This window comes from Pristiophorus japonicus, unplaced genomic scaffold, assembly GCF_044704955.1.
Source record: "Pristiophorus japonicus isolate sPriJap1 unplaced genomic scaffold, sPriJap1.hap1 HAP1_SCAFFOLD_100, whole genome shotgun sequence".
In the NCBI taxonomy this organism is placed as follows: domain Eukaryota; kingdom Metazoa; phylum Chordata; class Chondrichthyes; family Pristiophoridae; genus Pristiophorus; species Pristiophorus japonicus.
In genome coordinates, this window is record NW_027250650.1 from 1,040,461 (window position 1) to 1,054,269 (window position 13,809).

Consider the following 13,809-nt stretch of genomic DNA (forward strand, 5'->3'; position numbering starts at 1 on the left):
ATCAATCCCCAAACTAATGCCACTGCCCCGCTCTCTCCCCATAGCCCTGTATCACTCCCCAAACTAGTCCCACTGCCATGCTCGCTCCCAATAGTCCTGTTTCAATCCCCTAACTAATGCCACTGCCCCGCTCTCTCCCCATAGTCCTGTGTCAATCACAAACTAATCCCACTGTCCCGCTCTCTCCCCATAGCTCTGTATCAATCCCAAACGATTCCCACTGCCCCAGTCTCTCCCCATAGCCCTCGATCAATCCCCAAATTAATCCCACTGCCCCAGTCTCTCCCCATAGCCCTCTATCAAACCCCAAACTAATCCCACTGCCCTGCTCTCTCCCCATAGTCCTCTATCAAACCCCAAACTAATCCCACTGCCCCAGCCTCTCCCCATAGCCCTCGATCAATCCTCAAACTAATCCCACTGCCCCGCTCTCTCCCCATAGTCCTGTATCAGTCCCCAAACTACTCCCACTGTCCCGCTCTCTTCCCATAGCTCTGTATCAATCCCAAACTAATCCCACTGCCCCGCTCTCTCCCGATAGCCGTCTATCAATCCCCAAACTAATCCCACTGCCCCGCTCTCTACCCATAGTCCTGTATCAATTCCCAAACTAATCCCACTGCCCCGCTCTCTCCCCATAGTCCTGTGTGATTCCCTAAACTAATCCCACTGCCCCGCTCTCTCCTCTTAGCCCTATATCAATCCCCAAACTAATCCCACTGCCGTGCTCCCTCCCCATAGTCCTGTATCAATCCCCAAACTAATCCCACTGCCCCGCTCTCTCCCCATAGTCCTGTATCAATTCCAAACTAATCCCACTGCCCCGCTCTCTCCTCTTAGCCCTATATCAATCCCCAAGCTAATCCCACTGCCGTGCTCCCTCCCCATAGCCCTGTATCAATCCCCAAACTAATGCCACTGCCCCGCTCTCTCCCCATAGCCCTGTATCACTAACCAAACTAGTCCCACTGCCATGCTCGCTCCCCATAGTCCTGTTTCAATCCCCTAACTAATGCCACTGCCCCGCTCTCTCCCCTTGGCTCTGTATCAATCCCAAACTAATCCCACTGCCCCGCTCTCTCCCCATAGTCTTGTATCAGTCCCCGAACTGATCCCACTGCCCCGCTCTCTCCCCATAGTCCTGCATCAGTCCCCAAACTGATCCCACTGTCCCGCTCTCTCCGCATAGCTCTGTATCAATCCCAAACTAATCCCACTGCCCCGCTCTCTCCCGATAGCCCTCTATCAATCCCCAATCTAATCCCACTGCCCTGCTCTCTCCCCATAGTCCTGTATCAATCCCCAAACTAATCCCACTGCCCCGCTCTCTCCCCATAGTCCTGTATCAATCCTCAAACTAATCCCACTGCCCCGCTCTCTTCTCATATCCCTGTATCAAACCTCAAACTAATCCCACTACCCAGCTCTCTCCCCATAGCCTTGTATCAATCCCCAAACTAATCCCACTGCTCCAGTCTCTCTCCATAGCCCTCGATGAATCCCCAAACTAATCCCACTGCCCCGCTCTCTCCCCATAGTCCTGTATCAATCCCAAAACTAATCCCACTGCGCCGCCCTCTCCACAAAGTCCTGTGTGATTCCCCAAACTAATCCCACTGCCCCGCTCTCTCCCCTTAGCCCTGTATCAATCCCCAAACTAATCCCACTGCCGTGCTCTCTCCTCATAGTCCTGTATCATTCCCGAAACTCATCACACTGCCCTGCTCTCTCCCCATAGTCCTGTATCAATCCCAAACTAATCTCTCTGCCCCGCCCTCTCCCCATAGCCCTGTATCACTCCCCAAACTAGTCCCGCTGCCCTGCTAGCTCCCCATAGTCCTGTATCTATCCGATAACTAATGCCACTGCCCCGCTCTCTCCCCATAATCCTGTATCAATCACAAACTTATCCCACTGTCCCGCTCTCCCCCCATAGCTCTGTATCAATCCCCAAACTAATCCCATTGCCCCGCTCTCTCCCCAAAGCCCTGTATCAATCCCCAAACTAATCCCACTGCCCCGCTCACTCCCGATAGCCCTGTATCAATCTTCAAACTAACCCCACTGCCCCGCTCTCTCCCCATAATCCTGTATCAATCCCCAAACTAATCCCACTGCCCCGCTTTCTCCCCATAGCCCTGTCTCAATCCTCAAACTAATCCCACTGCCCCGCTCTCTCCCCATAGCCCTCTATTAAACCCCAAACTAATCCCACTGCCCCAGTCTCTCCCCATAGCCCTCGATCAATCCCCAAACTAATCCCACTACCCCGCTCTCTCCCCATAGCCGTGTATCACTCCCCAAACTAGTCCCACTGCCCTGCTCGTTCCCCATAGTCCTGTATCAATCCGCAAACTAATGCCACTGCCCCGCTCTCTCCCCATAGTCCTGTATCAATCCCCAAACTAATCCCACTGTCCCGCTCTCTCCCCATAGCTCTGTTTCAATCCCAAACTAATCCCACTGCCCCGCTCTCTCCCGCTAGCCCTCTATCAATCCCCAAACTAATCCCACGCCCCGCTCTCAACCCATAGTCCTGCATCAATCCCCAAACAAATCCCACTGCCCCGCTCTCTCCCCATAGTCCTGTATCAATCCCCAAACACATCCCACTGCCCCGCTCTCTCCCCATAGTCCTGTATCAATCTCCAAACTAATCCCACTGCCCCGCTCTCTCCCCATAGTCATGTATCAATCCCCAAACTAATCCCACTGCCCCGCTCTCTCCACATAATCCTGTATCAATCCCAAAACTAATCCCACTGCCCCGCTCTCTCCCCATAGTCCTGTGTGATTCCCCAAACTAATCCCACTGCACCGCTCTCTCCTCTTAGCCCTATATCAATCCCCAAACTAATCCCACTGCCGTGCTCCCTCCCCATAGTCCTGTATCAATCCCCAAACTAATCCCACTGCCCCGCTCTCTCCCCATAGTCCTGTATCAATTCCAAACTAATCCCACTGCCCCGCTCTCTCCCCATAGCACTGTATCAATCCCCAAACTAATGCCACTGCCCCGCTGTCTCCCCATAGCCCTGTATCACTCCCCAAATATGTCCCACTGCCATGCTCTCTCCCCATAGTCCTGTTTCAATCCCCTAACTAATGCCACTGCCCCGCTCTCTCCCCATAGTCCTGTGTTAATCACAAACTAATCCCACTGTCCCGCTCTCTCCCCATAGCTCTGTATCAATCCCAAACGAATCCCACTGCCCCAGTCTCTCCCCATAGCCCTCGATCAATCCCCAAACTAATCCCACTGCCCCAGTCTCTCCCCATAGCCCTCTATCAAACCCCAAACTAATCCCACTGCCCTGCTCTCTCCCCATAGTCCTCTATCAAACCCCAAACTAATCCCACTGCCCCAGCCTCTCCCCATAGCCCGCGATCTATCCTCAAACTAATCCCACTGCCCCGCTCTCTCCCCATAGTCCTGTATCAGTCCCCAAACTAATCCCACTGTCCCGCTCTCTCCCCATAGATCTGTATCAATCCCAAAGTAATCCCACTGCCCCGCTCTCTCCCGATAGCCGTCTAACAATCCACAAACTAATCCCACTGCCCCGCTCTCTCCCCATAGTCCTGAATCAATCCCCAAACTAATCCCACTTCCCCGCTCTCTCCCCATAGTTCTGTATCAATCCCCAAACTAATCCCACTGCCCCGCTCTCTTCTCATATCCCTGTATCAAACCCCAAACTAATCCCACTGCCCCGCTCTCTCCCCATAGTCCAGTATCAATCCCCAAACTAATCCCACTGCCCCGCTTTCTCCCCATAGCCCTCGATCAATCCCCAAACTAATCCCACTGCCCCGCTTTCTCCCCATAGTCCAGTATCAATCCCCAAACTAATCCCACTGCCCCGCTCTCTCCCCATAGTCCTGTATCAATCCCCAAACTAATCCCACTGCCCCGCTCTCTCCCCATAGTCCTGTATCAATCCCCAAACTAATCCCACTGCCCCGCTCTCTTCTCATATCACTGTATCAAACCTCAAACTAATCCCACTGCCCCGCTCTCTCCCCATAGCCTTGTATCAATCCCCAAACTAATCCCACTGCTCCAGTCTCTCTCCATAGCCCTCGATGAATCCCCAAACTAATCCCACTGCCCCGCTCTCTCCCCATAGTCCTGTATCAATCCCAAAACTAATCCCACTGCGCCGCCCTCTCCACAAAGTCCTGTGTGATTCCCCAAACTAATCCCACTGCCCCGCTCTCTCCCCTTAGCCCTGTATCAATCCCCAAACTAATCCCACTGCCGTGCTCTCTCCTCATAGTCCTGTATCATTCCCGAAACTCATCCCACTGCCCTGCTCTCTCCCCATAGTCCTGTATCAATCCCAAACTAATCTCTCTGCCCCGCCCTCTCCCCATAGCCCTGTATCACTCCCCAAACTAGTCCCACTGCCCTGCTCGCTCCCCATAGTCCTGTATCTATCCCCTAACTAATGCCACTGCCCCGCTCTCTCCCCATAATCCTGTATCAATCACAAACTTATCCCACTGTCCCGCTCTCCCCCCATAGCTCTGTATCAATCCCCAAACTAATCCCATTGCCCCGCTCTCTCCCCAAAGCCCTGTATCAATCCCCAAACTAATCCCACTGCCGCGCTCTCTCCCGATAGCCCTGTATCAATCTTCAAACTAACCCCACTGCCCCGCTCTCTCCCCATAATCCTGTATCAATCCCCAAACTAATCCCACTGCCCCGCTCTCTCCCCATAGCCCTGTCTCAATCCTCAAACTAATCCCACTGCCCCGCTCTCTCCCCATAGCCCTCTATCAAACCCCAAACTAATCCCACTGCCCCAGTCTCTCCCCATAGCCCTCGATCAATCCCCAAACTAATCCCACTACCCCGCTCTCTCCCCATAGCCGTGTATCACTCCCCAAACTAGTCCCACTGCCCTGCTCGTTCCCCATAGTCCTGTATCGATCACCAAACTTATGCCACTGCCCGGCTCTATCCCCATAGTCCTGTATCAATCCCCAAACTAATCCCTCTGTCCCGCTCTCGCCCCATAGCTCTGTTTCAATCCCAAACTAATCCCACTGCCCCGCTCTCTCCCGCTAGCCCTCTATCAATCCCCAAACTAATCCCACTGCCCCGCTCTCAACCCATAGTCCTGCATCAATCCCCAAACAAATCCCACTGCCCCGCTCTCTCCCCATAGTCCTGTATCAATCCCCAAACACATCCCACTGCCCCGCTCTCTCCCCATAGTCCTGTATCAATCCCCAAACTAATCCCACTGCCCCGCTCTCTCCCCATAGTCCTGTATCAATCCCCAAATTAATCCCACTGCCCCGCTCTATCCCCATCACCATGTATCAATCACCAAACTAATCCCACTGCCCCGCTCTCTCCACATAATCCTGTATCAATCCCAAAACTAATCCCACTACCCCGCCCTCTCCCCATAGTCCTGTGTGATTCCCCAAACTAATCCCACTGCCCCGCTCTCTCCCCTTAGCCCTGTATCAATCCCCAAACTAATCCCACTGCCGTGCTCTCTCCCCATCGTCCTGTATCAATCCCAAACTAATCCCACTGCCCCGCTCTCTCCCCATAGCACTGTATCACTCCCCCAACTAATCCCACTGCTCCGCTCTCTCCCCATAGCCCTGTATCAATCCCCAAACTAATCCCACTGCCCTGTCTCTCCCCATAGCCCTCTATCAAACCCCAAACTAATCCCACTGCCCCAGTCTCTCCCCATAGCCCTCGATCAATCCCCAAACTAATCCCACTACCCCGCTCTCTCCCCATACCCGTGTATCACTCCCCAAACTAGTCCCACTGCCCTGCTCGCTCACCATAGTCCTGTATCAATCCCCAAACTAATGCCACTGCCCCGCTCTCTCCCCATAGCTTTGTTTCAATCGCAAACTAATCCCACTGCCCCGCTCTCTCCCGCTAGCCCTCTATCAATCCCCAAACTAATCTCACTGCCCCGCTCACTCCTCATAGTCGTGTATCAATCTCCAAACTAATCCCACTGCCCCGCTCTCTCCCCTAGTCCTGTATCAATCCCCAAATTAATCCCACTGCCGTGCTCTCTCCCCATCGTCCTGTATCAATCCCCAAACTAATCCCACTGCCCCGCTCTCTCCACATAGTCCTGTATCAGTCCCCAAACTAATCCCACTGTACCGCTCTCTCCCCATAGCTCTGTATCAATCCCAAACTAATCCCACTGCCCCGCTCTCTCCCGATAGCCCTCTATCAATCCCCAAACTAATCCCACTGCCCCGCCAACTCCCCATAGTCCTGTATCAATCCCCAAACTAATCCCACTGCCCCGCTCTCTCCCCATAGTACTGTATCAATCCCCAAACTAATCCCACTGCCCCGCTCTGTTCTCATATCCCTGTATCAAACCTCAAACTAATCCCACTACCCCGCTCTCTCCCCATAGCCTTGTATCAATCCCCAAACTAATCCCACTGCTCCAGTCTCTCTCCATAGCCCTCGATGAATCCCCAAACTAATCCCACTGCCCCGCTCTCTCCCCATAGTCCTGTATCAATCCCAAAACTAATCCCACTGCGCCGCCCTCTCCACAAAGTCCTGTGTGATTCCCCAAACTAATCCCACTGCCCCGCTCTCTCCCCTTAGCCCTGTATCAATCCCCAAACTAATCCCACTGCCGTGCTCTCTCCTCATAGTCCTGTATCATTCCCGAAACTCATCACACTGCCCTGCTCTCTCCCCATAGTCCTGTATCAATCCCAAACTAATCTCTCTGCCCCGCCCTCTCCCCATAGCCCTGTATCACTCCCCAAACTAGTCCCGCTGCCCTGCTCGCTCCCCATAGTCCTGTATCTATCCGATAACTAATGCCACTGCCCCGCTCTCTCCCCATAATCCTGTATCAATCACAAACTTATCCCACTGTCCCGCTCTCCCCCCATAGCTCTGTATCAATCCCCAAACTAATCCCATTGCCCCGCTCTCTCCCCAAAGCCCTGTATCAATCCCCAAACTAATCCTACTGCCCCGCTCACTCCCGATAGCCCTGTATCAATCTTCAAACTAACCCCACTGCCCCGCTCTCTCCCCATAATCCTGTATCAATCCCCAAACTAATCCCACTGCCCCGCTCTCTCCCCATAGCCCTGTCTCAATCCTCAAACTAATCCCACTGCCCCGCTCTCTCCCCATAGCCCTCTATTAAACCCCAAACTAATCCCACTGCCCCAGTCTCTCCCCATAGCCCTCGATCAATCCCCAAACTAATCCCACTACCCCGCTCTCTCCCCATAGCCGTATATCACTCCCCAAACTAGTCCCACTGCCCTGCTCGTTCCCCATAGTCCTGTATCAATCCCCAAACTAATGCCACTGCCCCGCTCTCTCCCCATAGTCCTGTATCAATCCCCAAACTAATCCCACTGTCCCGCTCTCTCCCCATAGCTCTGTTTCAATCCCAAACTAATCCCACTGCCCCGCTCTCTCCCGCTAGCCCTCTATCAATCCCCAAACTAATCCCACGCCCCGCTCTCAACCCATAGTCCTGCATCAATCCCCAAACAAATCCCACTGCCCCGCTCTCTCCCCATAGTCCTGTATCAATCCCCAAACACATCCCACTGCCCCGCTCTCTCCCCATAGTCCTGTATCAATCTCCAAACTAATCCCACTGCCCCGCTCTCTCCCCATAGTCATGTATCAATCCCCAAACTAATCCCACTGCCCCGCTCTCTCCACATAATCCTGTATCAATCCCAAAACTAATCCCACTGCCCCGCTCTCTCCCCATAGTCCTGTGTGATTCCCCAAACTAATCCCACTGCACCGCTCTCTCCTCTTAGCCCTATATCAATCCCCAAACTAATCCCACTGCCGTGCTCCCTCCCCATAGTCCTGTATCAATCCCCAAACTAATCCCACTCCCCGCTCTCTCCCCATAGTCCTGTATCAATTTCAAACTAATCCCACTGCCCCGCTCTCTCCCCATAGCACTGTATCAATCCCCAAACTAATGCCACTGCCCCGCTGTCTCCCCATAGCCCTGTATCACTCCCCAAATAAGTCCCACTGCCATGCTCTCTCCCCATAGTCCTGTTTCAATCCCCTAACTAATGCCACTGCCCCGCTCTCTCCCCATAGTCCTGTGTTAATCACAAACTAATCCCACTGTCCCGCTCTCTCCCCATAGCTCTGTATCAATCCCAAACGAATCCCACTGCCCCAGTCTCTCCCCATAGCCCTCGATCAATCCCCAAACTAATCCCACTGCCCCAGTCTCTCCCCATAGCCCTCTATCAAACCCCAAACTAATCCCACTGCCCTGCTCTCTCCCCATAGTCCTCTATCAAACCCCAAACTAATCCCACTACCCCAGCCTCTCCCCATAGCCCGCGATCTATCCTCAAACTAATCCCACTGCCCCGCTCTCTCCCCATAGTCCTGTATCAGTCCCCAAACTAATCCCACTGTCCCGCTCTCTCCCCATAGATCTGTATCAATCCCAAAGTAATCCCACTGCCCCGCTCTCTCCCGATAGCCGTCTATCAATCCACAAACTAATCCCACTGCCCCGCTCTCTCCCCATAGTCCTGAATCAATCCCCAAACTAATCCCACTTCCCCGCTCTCTCCCCATAGTTCTGTATCAATCCCCAAACTAATCCCACTGCCCCGCTCTCTTCTCATATCCCTGTATCAAACCCCAAACTAATCCCACTGCCCCGCTCTCTCCCCATAGTCCAGTATCAATACCCAAACTAATCCCACTGCCCCGCTTTCTCCCCATAGCCCTCGATCAATCCCCAAACTAATCCCACTGCCCCGCTCTCTCCCCATAGTCCTGTATCAGTCCCCGAACTGATCCCACTGCCCCGCTCTCTCCCCATAGTCCTGTATCAGTCCCCAAACTGATCCCACTGTCCCGCTCTCTCCCCATAGCTCTGTATCAATCCCAAACTAATCCCACTGCCCCGCTCTATCCCGATAGCCCTCTATCAATCCCCAAACTAATCCCACTGCCCCGCTCTCTCCCCATAGTCCTGTATCAATCCCCAAACTAATCCCACTGCCCCGCTCTCTCCCCATAGTCCTGTATCAATCCCCAAACTAATCCCACTGCCCCGCTCTCTACTCATATCCCTGTATCAAACCTCAAACTAATCCCACTGCCCCGCTCTCTCCCCATAGCCTTGTATCAATCCCCAAACTAATCCCACTGCTCCAGTCTCTCTCCATAGCCCTCGATGAATCCCCAAACTAATCCCACTGCCCCGCTCTCTCCCCATAGTCCTGTATCAATCCCAAAACTAATCCCACTGCGCCGCCCTCTCCACAAAGTCCTGTGTGATTCCCCAAACTAATCCCACTGCCCCGCTCTCTCCCCTTAGCCCTGTATCAATCCCCAAACTAATCCCACTGCCGTGCTCTCTCCTCATAGTCCTGTATCATTCCCGAAACTCATCCCACTGCCCTGCTCTCTCCCCATAGTCCTGTATCAATCCCAAACTAATCTCTCTGCCCGCCCTCTCCCCATAGCCCTGTATCACTCCCCAAACTAGTCCCACTGCCCTGCTCGCTCCCCATAGTCCTCTATCTATCCCCTAACTAATGCCACTGCCCCGCTCTCTCCCCATAGTCCTGTATCAATCCCCAAACACATCCCACTGCCCCGCTCTCTCCCCATAGTCCTGTATCAATCTCCAAACTAATCCCACTGCCCCGCTCTCTCCCCATAGTCATGTATCAATCCCCAAACTAATCCCACTGCCCCGCTCTCTCCACATAATCCTGTATCAATCCCAAAACTAATCCCACTGCCCCGCTCTCTCCCCATAGTCCTGTGTGATTCCCCAAACTAATCCCACTGCACCGCTCTCTCCTCTTAGCCCTATATCAATCCCCAAACTAATCCCACTGCCGTGCTCCCTCCCCATAGTCCTGTATCAATCCCCAAACTAATCCCACTGCCCCGCTCTCTCCCCATAGTCCTGTATCAATTCCAAACTAATCCCACTGCCCCGCTCTCTCCCCATAGCACTGTATCAATCCCCAAACTAATGCCACTGCCCCGCTGTCTCCCCATAGCCCTGTATCACTCCCCAAATAAGTCCCACTGCCATGCTCTCTCCCCATAGTCCTGTTTCAATCCCCTAACTAATGCCACTGCCCCGCTCTCTCCCCATAGTCCTGTGTTAATCACAAACTAATCCCACTGTCCCGCTCTCTCCCCATAGCTCTGTATCAATCCCAAACGAATCCCACTGCCCCAGTCTCTCCCCATAGCCCTCGATCAATCCCCAAACTAATCCCACTGCCCCAGTCTCTCCCCATAGCCCTCTATCAAACCCCAAACTAATCCCACTGCCCTGCTCTCTCCCCATAGTCCTCTATCAAACCCCAAACTAATCCCACTGCCCCAGCCTCTCCCCATAGCCCGCGATCTATCCTCAAACTAATCCCACTGCCCCGCTCTCTCCCCATAGTCCTGTATCAGTCCCCAAACTAATCCCACTGTCCCGCTCTCTCCCCATAGATCTGTATCAATCCCAAAGTAATCCCACTGCCCCGCTCTCTCCCGATAGCCGTCTATCAATCCACAAACTAATCCCACTGCCCCGCTCTCTCCCCATAGTCCTGAATCAATCCCCAAACTAATCCCACTTCCCCGCTCTCTCCCCATAGTTCTGTATCAATCCCCAAACTAATCCCACTGCCCCGCTCTCTTCTCATATCCCTGTATCAAACCCCAAACTAATCCCACTGCCCCGCTCTCTCCCCATAGTCCAGTATCAATACCCAAACTAATCCCACTGCCCCGCTTTCTCCCCATAGCCCTCGATCAATCCCCAAACTAATCCCACTGCCCCGCTCTCTCCCCATAGTCCTGTATCAGTCCCCGAACTGATCCCACTGCCCCGCTCTCTCCCCATAGTCCTGTATCAGTCCCCAAACTGATCCCACTGTCCCGCTCTCTCCCCATAGCTCTGTATCAATCCCAAACTAATCCCACTGCCCCGCTCTATCCCGATAGCCCTCTATCAATCCCCAAACTAATCCCACTGCCCCGCTCTCTCCCCATAGTCCTGTATCAATCCCCAAACTAATCCCACTGCCCCGCTCTCTCCCCATAGTCCTGTATCAATCCCCAAACTAATCCCACTGCCCCGCTCTCTACTCATATCCCTGTATCAAACCTCAAACTAATCCCACTGCCCCGCTCTCTCCCCATAGCCTTGTATCAATCCCCAAACTAATCCCACTGCTCCAGTCTCTCTCCATAGCCCTCGATGAATCCCCAAACTAATCCCACTGCCCCGCTCTCTCCCCATAGTCCTGTATCAATCCCAAAACTAATCCCACTGCGCCGCCCTCTCCACAAAGTCCTGTGTGATTCCCCAAACTAATCCCACTGCCCCGCTCTCTCCCCTTAGCCCTGTATCAATCCCCAAACTAATCCCACTGCCGTGCTCTCTCCTCATAGTCCTGTATCATTCCCGAAACTCATCCCACTGCCCTGCTCTCTCCCCATAGTCCTGTATCAATCCCAAACTAATCTCTCTGCCCCGCCCTCTCCCCATAGCCCTGTATCACTCCCCAAACTAGTCCCACTGCCCTGCTCGCTCCCCATAGTCCTCTATCTATCCCCTAACTAATGCCACTGCCCCGCTCTCTCCCCATAATCCTGTATCAATCACAAACTTATCCCACTGTCCCGCTCTCCCCCCATAGCTCTGTATCAATCCCCAAACTAATCCCATTGCCCCGCTCTCTCCACAAAGCCCTGTATCAATCCCCAAACTAATCCCACTGCCGCGCTCTCTCCCGATAGCCCTGTATCAATCTTCAAACTAACCCCACTGCCCCGCTCTCTCCCCATAATCCTGTATCAATCCCCAAACTAATCCCACTGCCCCGCTCTCTCCCCATAGCCCTGTCTCAATCCTCAAACTAATCCCACTGCCCCGCTCTCTCCCCATAGCCCTCTATCAAACCCCAAACTAATGCCACTGCCCCAGTCTCTCCCCATAGCCCTCGATCAATCCCCAAACTAATCCCACTACCCCGCTCTCTCCCCATAGCCGTGTATCACTCCCCAAACTAGTCCCACTGCCCTGCTCGTTCCCCATAGTCCTGTATCGATCACCAAACTTATGCCACTGCCCGGCTCTATCCCCATAGTCCTGTATCAATATCCAAACTAATCCCTCTGTCCCGCTCTCGCCCCATAGCTCTGTTTCAATCCCAAACTAATCCCACTGCCCCGCTCTCTCCCGCTAGCCCTCTATCAATCCCCAAACTAATCCCACTGCCCCGCTCTCAACCCATAGTCCTGCATCAATCCCCAAACAAATCCCACTGCCCCGCTCTCTCCCCATAGTCCTGTATCAATCCCCAAACACATCCCACTGCCACGCTCTCTCCCCATAGTCCTGTATCAATCCCCAAACTAATCCCACTGCCCCGCTCTCTCCCCATAGTCCTGTATCAATCCCCAAATTAATCCCACTGCCCCGCTCTATCCCCATCGCCATGTATCAATCACCAAACTAATCCCACTGCCCCGCTCTCTTCACATAATCCTGTATCAATCCCAAAACTAATCCCACTACCCCGCCCTCTCCCCATAGTCCTGTGTGATTCCCCAAACTAATCCCACTGCCCCGCTCTCTCCCCTTAGCCCTGTATCAATCCCCAAACTAATCCCACTGCCGTGCTCTCTCCCCATCGTCCTGTATCAATCCCAAACTAATCCCACTGCCCCGCTCTCTCCCCATAGCACTGTATCACTCCCCCAACTAATCCCACTGCTCCGCTCTCTCCCCATAGCCCTGTATCAATCCCCAAACTAATCCCACTGCCCTGTCTCTCCCCATAGCCCTCTATCAAACCCCAAACTAATCCCACTGCCCCAGTCTCTCCCCATAGCCCTCGATCAATCCCCAAACTAATCCCACTACCCCGCTCTCTCCCTATACCCGTGTATCACTCCCCAAACTAGTCCCACTGCCCTGCTCGCTCACCATAGTCCTGTATCAATCCCCAAACTAATGCCACTGCCCCGCTCTCTCCCCATAGCTTTGTTTCAATCGCAAACTAATCCCACTGCCCCGCTCTCTCCCGCTAGCCCTCTATCAATCCCCAAACTAATCCCACTGCCCCGCTCACTCCTCATAGTCGTGTATCAATCTCCAAACTAATCCCACTGCCCCGCTCTCTCCCCATAGTCCTGTATCAATCCCCAAATTAATCCCACTGCCGTGCTCTCTCCCCATCGTCCTGTATCAATCCCCAAACTAATCCCACTGCCCCGCTCTCTCCACATAGTCCTGTATCAGTCCCCAAACTAATCCCACTGTACCGCTCTCTCCCCATAGCTCTGTATCAATCCCAAACTAATCCCACTGCCCCGCTCTCTCCCGATAGCCCTCTATCAATCCCCAAACTAATCCCACTGCCCCGCCAACTCCCCATACTCCTGTATCAATCCCCAAACTAATCCCACTGCTCCAGTCTCTCCCCATAGCCCTCGATGAATCCCCAAACTAATCCCACTGCCCCGCTCTCTCCCCATAGTCCTGTATCAATCCCAAAACTAATCCCACTGCGCCGCCCTCTCCCCATAGTCCTGTGTGATTCCCCAAACTAATTCCACTGCCCCGCTTTCTCCCCTTAGCCCTGTATCAATCCCCAAACTAATCCCACTGCCGTGCTCTCTCCTCATAGTCCTGTATCATTCCCGAAACTCATCCCACTGCCCTGCTCTCTCCCCATAGTCCTGTATCAATCCCAAACTAATCTCTCTGCTCCGCCCTCTCCCCATAGCCCTGTATCACT